General features: G+C 34.9%; 1 pseudogene; it reads left to right on the forward strand.

Moving 5' to 3' along the window:
- Window positions 1-428: 428 nt before the first annotated feature.
- Window positions 429-1,969, forward strand: LOC102893061 (annotated as a pseudogene).
- The last annotated feature ends 8,142 nt before the right edge of the window (window positions 1,970-10,111 follow it).

The following is a 10,111-nucleotide window of genomic DNA, read 5'->3' on the forward strand; positions in this document are numbered from 1 at the left end:
GAATAAAACAAACAAAATTCTTTCCTTTTCTTAAGGTTATATTCTAGTGGAAGGAGATAGAAAATAAATAAATAAAACACAGAGTATGTTATGTGGTGATAAGTTCTACATATTTAGACAAAGTAGAGAGATGGGATAAAGAGTGTTGGGAAAGGACATTCAATTTTAAATAGTATTCAGAGAAATCCCCCAAAGAAGATGATTTTTGAGTGAAGACCTAAACAAGATGACAGAGGAATGAACAGACTTAATAGCTAAGTGTAAAGGCCTTAAGATGTCAAAAAGAAAAAAAAAATCAAGGATTTCTGTGGTTGGACTGCAAGGAACATATGAGAAAATAGAAAATGAAGTCAGAGGCACTGAAGTGAGATGACAATAACATAGTTCCTTATAGGCCATTGTGAGGCCTTCTGTTTATTCCAAGCGAAATGACAAATGCATCATCCATAGTCCCAGCAGGAAACAGATGGCGTAAGTAAAGTGGAAAATGTAAATGTAGTTTAATAAATTTTCTTACAAATGTGTACATGTACACAGGTTTAAGAAACCTAAAATTAGGTAGTATAATACCCAGAGCTAGTAACAGTGAGCAGCATTACTACCCAAGGCCTAAATTTTCGAGAGGAAGGTGTGGTTATAAGAAACTAGGAATATCTGGATGAAGTGGGTTGCTGGACAGCAGCTGTGGCTTTCAGTAGAGAGAAACACCCAACACTTGTTGATCATATAGAAGCAGGAGGAAGACCTAGACCTCATTCTTCTTTTGTCCATCGATCTTTAATGCTCTCATTGCTAAATGCAACCAGAATCTAGAAATCCAGACATCTTGCAGATGCAATCCAAAAAATTCAGTCTCTTAGGGCATACAACAGCGTAGATAAAGATAGAGAGGATCTAGGGGGCACACGTAAGTGATCCAGATCTGAGATCTATCGGAAGGTTCTGAGCAAAGGTGTGACGTGATATTCCTCATACTTGATCAAGGCACTCTACCTATTTTTTGAAGAATAAACTGTAAGGGAACAAGAATGGAGGTGAGAGTTTACTGCAATAAACCGAGATGGCTGGGATGTGAACCAGCATTTAGCAAAAGGGTGATTAGAAGGGGGTACAAATTATGTATTTTTAAAGGTTGAGCTGGCAAAATTTTCTATTAGATGAAGGTTATAAAAGTATAGGCAGAGCAAAGGATAAATTTAATTTTGGCACAAGAAACTGATAAAACAGAGTCGCAATTTTGAAGGAGGAAGAGTAGAGATTCAGTTTTGTTTTTTTTTAAGTTACATACTTGTGTGTTTTTCATTACTCATATTTAGCTACATATGGACAGGTAGGTAGAGAGAAAAAAATTAAAGATACAAGACAGAAAAAAATTGTGAGAAGCATGACCCTGCGTGAATTGAATCTAGTGCACAGTTGGAAGAGATTCCTTAAATATCACAGAGTTCGGATCAAGAGAAGTGACTCTTTCTCTTCAATGAGGCGGCGGAGCAGCCTCCCTGGCAGATGTAGAATTGCAAATGTTTGTCAAGATTCTGACGGGCAAGACCATCACACTCGAGGTCGAGCCCAGTGATACCACTGAAAACGTCAAAGCTAAAATCCAAGACAAGGAGAGCATCACACCTGACCAGCAGCGTCTAATTTTTGCAGGCGAACAGCTGGAGAATGGCCGCAGTTTTTCAGACTATAATATCTGGAAAGAGCCCTCCCTGTACTTGGTACTTTGTCTGTAGAGCGGCATCATTGAGCCCTCCCTCCGCCAGCTTTCCCAGAAGTACAACTGCGACTAGATGATCTGCCTGCAAGTGTCATGCCCGCCTACATCCCCTGTGCTGTCAACCGCCGGAAGAAGTGTGGCTGCACCAACAACCTACGCCTCAAGAAAAAGATTAAAGAAGGCCCCTCCGCTGCCTCGGCCCACAAGGCGGCCACCTGCCCAAACCCCTTGGCCCAGGGGCCTCAATAAAGTTTCCCTTTCATTGACTGGAGCAGTTAAAAAAAAAAGTGAAGCTGGTGAGTAAGTGCAGTGCTGGGATTTGAGGACTACCTTTTCTGGTTCTCTTATATTGCTTCTTAAATGAGACAATAGTCAAGATCATCAGTCTATAGTGAGAATGGATAAAGAGGAGTTGGGTGTTGGATATTTGAGACAAAAGAGCCAGATGTGAAATAGTCAACTAGGAAGAAAGTAAATGGTCCTGAGAAAAGTAATTTTATTTCTGGGAAGCAATTAGAGTCTACTTGAGGATTGTGGTCATGAAACTGATATGAGATCGGTCAGCATGCTTGTGTTTTTTTTCTTCAACACATTTGGCTACACATGTACAGGAGATGAGTAGGTGAGGAGTTAACTAGGATGGAGATTGAGAATGACTGTAAAGGAATGAATATATGGATAGACTGTGTAATTTAAGTCACATAAGGAGCAAAGTGAGAATATGAAGTAGTTTAGGAATAGTGAAAATTGTAAGATCAATGGATTAGAGGTCTTCGTAAGGTCAAAAAGTTGCTGGAATAGGGTACTAGGTCAAGTGCTTTAGAAAGGTAGGAGATGACAGAGATTAGTACTTGAAACTGAGATCATGAAGAAATTAAAAGTATTTGATCTCATAACATTAAAAATAAGAATGTGGCAGTGAGAGAGTAAGGTCGATTGAAGATAGAATGACTGGGGGTGGGGGGAGGACATCAAGAAAATGAGTAACTAAAGTATTGCAAGTATACTCAATGTCCATATTTTAGTCACCAAGAATTAAGGCAGTGCTATTGAAGGTATGACAGTGAGCCAATGTCAAAGTCACAAAATGAGGCAGAGAAACAGTCAGGAGAGAATCTGCATGGTATACATGAAATTTAAAGCTGAAGGTCCAGAAGCAGCAACAAAAAAGAAGGAGGACACTTATTTGACTTCCAGGCCAGTTTTATGATGGGTATGGGAAGAAAACAACCACTATCTGAGAAGGCTAGAAGAGAAACAGTATTTTCAGGGGCAAACCAGCTTTTATCAGAATAAGAAAAAAAGGTAATTTACATACAACAGACAGAATATTAGAAATTCTGCTGATGACTGACTGTGAGTTCCAGGGGGCTTGGTGAAAGTGGTGTAGTGCTTGGAGAGTTGAAGGGAATGAGATTAAAGAGGAAGAACAGAACCATGTTTGGATTATAATAAAAGAGATGAGGCATTCTGGGAGCCTTGGATTTATGTATCACCTATGATGAAATTAGTCTGATGGATCCCAGCAGAGAAATGATTGGGAGATTGAATCCAAATGAGGAGAGGGAACATAAAGGGACCTATGAAAAGGAGAGTTAAATTTTGGGGAGATGACCAGAGAGTCGTAGGTGTTTTGTGGTCATAGCTGATACAAACAGGGACAGAGCATAATGGGATTTGTCCCAATATTCTCTAGGAAGAAAAAGGTGTCAAGATTATGAGTGCTGGGTTTAGAGAGATTCAGAGGTCTCTCCAGGAGCACAATCAATTCTGGGGCTCTCTCTTGACCCATATTAACAGAAGTGTGAGGGATAAGAAGCAAGTTCTCTACTTCCTTCCCTGTATATAATAATTTATTTACATGTTTTATAGTGCCCTATTAACAGTGCCTTGACAGCATGATTATTGTTGTTGTTTAGTTTCCGTATACTCTCCAAGGTCTCACACATGGTACGCACTTTGTAAACCATTTTGAAGTAATGATTAAACCATCTTCAGTTAACTATTGAACATTAATTTTTCTATTCCACAAATTTGGGCAGTATGATTTTTAAATGCTTTGTCCCTGGAATGCCTAGTGTCTCAAGTGCTCTGCCCCTGCCAGAAGCAATATTGTATGGAGTCAATTACTATGAGATTTAGCTACAACAACTTACTCCTATTTCTCCAAACTAGTATATTCTTTAACTTTCTGTATGTCTTTCTGCATCTTTTCTTCAAATGCCCACTATTCTACCTCCTACAACTACTTACCTACCTTATAAATTTTTCTTCATTACTTGAGGTGCAACTCAAACATCACGTGCTTGTCAAATGCATAAACAAGACCTTTTTTCTTTCTTTTTCTCTATTTTTGGTAGAAATAGCCATTTCTTCTTTTCACCATAATAACATTCTGATTTTTTAGGGCATCCAGCTCTTCTCTAAATCCTTTTTTATAAGTAGAATTAGATCCAGAAGAGGGAATATGATATAAGCCCACTCAATATGTAATATTTTTCTGGTTTCATTAATTAGTTTATAACAGGTATATGGTTCAAATCAGTCCAAAGAAATTTAGTTGGGACTACTACTTGGATTTCCAGAAAGAAAAAAAAAAAAAAAAACAACTATCTTGTGATAGGGTTACTGAAAGAATAAGAATTGCAAAGACCTTTTTTACTTTGTGGAAAGAGATCATGCAAATGAAGCAACAGTGGGAAAGAGAAGAGCCAAGAGATGAAAAGAGAATGACTCCTGAAGACCTGTTTTAAGATACTGGATCCAGCAGTGTCTAAACCATTTTCTATCTCTGGACTTTTCAGTCACGTGAGTTAATAAATTTTCTCTTTTCCTTTTTTTTCTTTAAAAAATGACATTCATAAATAAATGAACTGTAATTAACATAATTACTTCATGTGATGGAAAGTCCGAAGTCCTGTGTCTAGTAATCAAAGTCCAAGTTCCCGAGAATTATTGGGCTTTCTAGGACGATAACAGAAACTGATTCTCTTAGATAGTGGGGAGAAAAGACCTTGTCTAGGACTGTTCTCCTCACTCTAACCCTCTATTTATGCTTCCCATGTGATGAATAACAGTAGTCAGGCCATTAATGCAGAGATAATTAACTGAAGATAATTAAGGGAAAATTTTTCTTCCTTGTGAAATCTATCCAAAGTCTACAATTAAAAGTTCATTCAATTATGACACTTTGCATATTCAAACACAAGTCACATAGTCTGAAGACAAAACCTGCCCTTGAGAGAAACAAAGAAAAGTTTTAAATCAAAATATTTAAAAGGAAGTCTACTTCCTATTATATTTCATCAAACTGCTTACCCTTAGGAAAAACTTTCAACATATTCTATTCAGAAATTGTACATTCTTATTCACAGTTATAAATCAATTAATTAATCAGTTATTGTTAACTCAGCAACAACCCAGAACAGAACAGAGAAAGTTTACACACAAAAGGCACAGAAATTCAATTTTGAAATTATTACTTTCTAATTTTGAAAAGTAGATCAAAGACATACCATATTAGATATTTTTGTGAACATATTATTTTTTTTAAAGAGTTAAAATAGAGAAAATAAAAGTAGCACAAACTTTTTCTCTGGAGTATGACAGAATTATCATCAACAGCATGTCTATAACATACTACATTGTTTTGCCAGACACACACACCTTCATCTGGAAAACCCTAGGCTAGATATCTGCATTCAAAATCACTCAGGGAATTACATTAATCGCATGAAACAGGCCATAGTGATTGGCCATCAAATTCAATTAATCACAGATATTGACCATCTCTTGAAGCATATTTCTTATGGCTTACATTGATAAAACTGTGAAAAAAGCTACAGCTGTATACTTTAGAAATAGTGTTTAAAGACAGTGTTTTTCTTTAAAAGAGTAAAACATTTTCTTTCAACTACATAGTTGTTTTCAATCTCTCTGACCTTGAAATTTGCTATAAAAGATTGTGCCGGGAAGCAGCAGGGGACTGGCTGGAGAAAGAGGTTGATGAAGGTTAGTAAGGTCTACTTACTCTCTCTCACATCACGCTATTCGATCATCCTAGGGACAAGAAAAAGCTGGTATAATTATCCAAATTTCAAAAATTAGATAACCAAGATTCAGAAAAAATTAATTTACTCAGGATTAAACAGCTCTCAAGTGGTAGAGCTAGTGTTTGGAAATCAGAGAAATTTGTCTCCAAAGAATAAGTTTTCTTCACAAATCAGGCTGCCTCTTAATATTTCAAGTTAATACTACTCAAATGATTTTGTGTATCTATTATGTGACACTAATTCTTATTTCTTAAGTGATAGCCAATTTATTTATCATTTTATCAATTTGAGATATATTATGGAGTATATTAAACATGTTAATAACAGTACATACCAGGCCTAACATCTTTTCAAGTCCCAGCCAACTGTCTTTACTAAGAGAAATGACTTAGGTTGAGCTCACTAATTTAACTAGCCCAATAGCAGAAAATCCATAAACTAGCTGCTAACATATGTTGTGGTCTTAGTGTAAAATATCTGCTCAAAAGGGCCATGTCTATTGATTAGGGAGACATTCATAAAGAGGCAGAGACTGAGGGAAAAAAAATAGACAGACTTCTGGAGCAAAGGATAGACTTAATAGAGCACAAGATCTTGCTCTTACTCTGAAGACATAGTAATGCTGGCTAATATACTTTAAGTAAATTATAAACAGTTAGATAGGCTATAAAGCAATAAAGAAAAATATCCAGATGCCAGAAATGAGAAATAATCCTAAAGCCAGAGCAATGAGCAAGAGTTAAAGCCATGTTGCTTCTGGGAGAGTAAGGATATATGTAATAGTAGCTTGAATTTTTAATGTTACATGCAAAAATTGCTCAAGATTTCAGTCCCCACATACAGTGAGGACTATAACTGAACTCTTATTATAAACCAGAAGCCAAATAATGCTGCTCTGTATATGTGTAGGGTTCTAAAATCTCTGCCCACTGAGCAATGGCACCTGAGATCATAGGCATGAATCAAGTCACCAGTAAGTGATTAAGATCTTAGTCCTCTAGCTGTATGCAACCCAAATTTATACCACCTGAACTGTGTGGAAGAGTCCCAAGTAGAAAACATGATATAAAAATTGGAACCAGCCTACCCATGGGGCGAGGCAGAGGCGACTATAAAAATTCTCGGTAGATGAACTTCCAGCAATCCGAATGTGCACAAGCCTCCCTAGGAAGTTTACCACTGACAATGTTCGTACAGACATGAGAAGTAGGAAGACAGACTATAGGCTTACATGTGTATGGGATAATAGGAAAGAGAAAAATAAGAAAGAAACTTAAAAATTAGCATGTTTATATGTTTAAAGAGCTCAAAGTGATCAAAAGAAAATCCAATTCCTTATATAAAAAGAGAAAAGAATAGAGATTATAGTACAAAAATAAATAGTTTTGACTGTCGGCGAACTTATTAGAAAAAAAATGAGGTTAGCTGACTTTGTAATAATGCTATCAAAGTGCTAAGGGAAAAAATAAAACTGTCATCTTAAAATTATATATCCAGATAAACCATAAATCAAATTCAAATCTGTGGAGGTTATATAGACATCCTGCCTTCTCCCCCTCAAAAAAAACAATTTTAAGTAAAAGCACTCTTCCTGAAATTTATAAATAGAAAATATAGTTAAGCAGGAAAGAAAGTAAACACAGAAGGAAGTAGTAGTATCAGAGAAGAAAATATGAGCAAAAAATTAAATAAATATATTTATAAATATAAATATTAAACGTATATCTTAAAATAACAATTATGTTCAGTTTGTATGTAGAAATGTGAGGCAGAAATAAAATAATAAATAATAACAAAGCTGGTTGTTAAAGTAGACATACCCTCTTTAGGAGAAAGATAGAAATATTTTTATTAATGTTTTAGAAAAATTAAATTTAATATTTTAGATATGTTAAAATATAATAAAGCCACTAAAATATACATATATAACTTTTAAAGTAGTAGATTGATACAGAGAGAACTATCAGTAGTACAGGTAAAAAGACAGTTCTATCTGTCCAATAGAAGGCAGTAAAAGGAGAGAGCAAAAAGAACATGATAAAGAGATAACACAAATTAAGATGGTAGAAATAAGTTTAAATATATTGGTAATTGATAAAATATAATCTCTTCAAAAATTTAAAATACAGGAAATATATATAAATTATAGATATATATACAGAAAAATGTATGTATTATGGAACTACAGATATGTACATAGTAGTTTCCCCAATCTGCCAAAAATATTAAATGAAAATTTCCAGAAATAAACAATTTATAAGTTTTGAATTGTGTGCTGTTCTGAATAGCAGTGTCATGAAATCTCATGTGGCCTGTTCCATCTCGCGAGATCTCCATGCTGCATACGTTCCCCTCCTGTTAGTCACTTAGTAGCCCTCTCAGTTAGACTCTAGTGATATTACGGTGCTTGTGTTCAAGTTATTATTAATGATCCCAAAATGCAGGAGTAGTGATGTTGGCGATTCAGATATGCCAAAGAGAAGCTGTAAAGTGCTCCCTTTAAGTAAAAGAGTGAAAGTTCTCGGCTTTAAAAAACATCGTATGTTGAGGTTGCTAAAATCTACAGTAAGAATGAAACTTCTATCTGTGAAATTGGGAAGAAGGAAAAATTTGTAAAGAAGGGTGAGTGCAGCACAATAAGATATTTTGAGAGAGAGGCTACATTCACGTAATTTTTTATTACAGTCCAGTGTATTGTTATAATTGTTCTATTTTACTATTAGTGATTATTAATCTCTTATTGTATCTAATTTGGAGATTAAATTTTATCGTAGGTAAGTATATATAAGAAGAAATCTAGTATATGTGGGGTTTGGTACTATCTGTAGTTTCAAGTATTCACTGCTGTGTCTTGAAACATATACCCTGCAGAGAAAGGGAGATTACTATATTTATGTAGTATATACAGTAAAAACATTGAAAAGGGTATACTCTATATTCATATTAGTGGTTGCTTCTAGAGAGGAGGAAGAGAAATGGGACCGAGGATTAAAAGTGGTTCAACTTTATCTGTAGGGTTTTGTTTCTTTTAGAAAAAAAAGAGACTTCAAGCAAATAAAACAATGTTATCAGTTGTCAAGTCTAAGTAGTGAGTGCATGGGTGTTTTAAATACTGTAAGTGCTTCGATTTTTTAAAATGTCTCCATTTTTCACCAGAAGTAGCAAATGGATATTAATAGCAGATCGCTGAAGCAAAGGTCGTGAACTTCTGCTTCTGCTAGATGTCAATAGATAACTCCATGCCTAGGGTTTCCAAGAAACTGAGAAACAATTTTGTAGGTTCCTCTGAGCTCAGTGCTTCTCCAAGTATTAGCTTTGTTCAGTAAATGACTCAAAGACTCAGATTCCTCAGTATCTGCTGATGGGAACTAATTTTCTAACTCATTTGCAGGATCATGGTTATTTTATTTATTTAATTGAGCAATTCTATGTTGATTTTTCACTGTTTTGAATAAAATGCTTGTGATTACAAATACTAAAATCTGCCAACAATTTGCTTCACCAATAAAGAAAAGCATTGATTCAGTTATAACATGTAGAGGTGAAGCAGGACCCAGCGGATATGACTAATGGTTTCATACTGTAAACAAGGATATAGATTCATAGATTCCTATCTCTTCACGTTGCTGTTCCAAGTTTTGGCTTCAGTCTATGACGGGAGTCCTTCTCGATTAATGTTATAGTTACGGAAGTTACCATTATTGCCCAATCAGGTTAACATCCAGAGAAAGTAGGGGTTCTGTCTCTTTGTTATTAGAGGCAGACATTTGAGATTATTATGTCTCCTTAACTGATTTTTTTCCCTCTTTATAATATGTCCCTCTTTATCTCTAGCAATGCTTTGTATTTTGAAGTCTACTTTGTCTGATGTTAATATAGCACATCAGCTTTCTTATGTTTAGTGTTCTATAAAGTATCTTTTTAAATTTTTTTACCCTATTATTTTCAACCTGTTTATACTTTATGTTTAACATGTGTTTCTTGTAAACATCATATGGTCATATGTTTGGTTCTTTTTTAAATCCAGTTTTACAATCTTTGCTTTTTAATTGAAGCGTTTAGTTCATTTTCATATAATGTAATTATTAATATAATTTAAGTTTTTCATTTATCCCATCTTTTCTTTATTCTTCTAGTCTTTCTTTCTGACCTGTTTTGTGGGGGGGGGGGCGGTGAACCACATTTTTAGTATTTTCATCTTCTGAATTGGCTTTTTAGCTAAACAATTTTGTTATATTTTAGTTGTTGCTCTAGAGATTACAATAGATATCTTTAAGTATTTATATTTTACCTTCAAATAATATTATAGAATATTACTTTATAGAATCTTAATATAGAA

Source organism: Pteropus alecto, unplaced genomic scaffold (genome assembly GCF_000325575.1).
Source record: "Pteropus alecto unplaced genomic scaffold, ASM32557v1 scaffold88, whole genome shotgun sequence".
Taxonomy (NCBI): domain Eukaryota; kingdom Metazoa; phylum Chordata; class Mammalia; order Chiroptera; family Pteropodidae; genus Pteropus; species Pteropus alecto.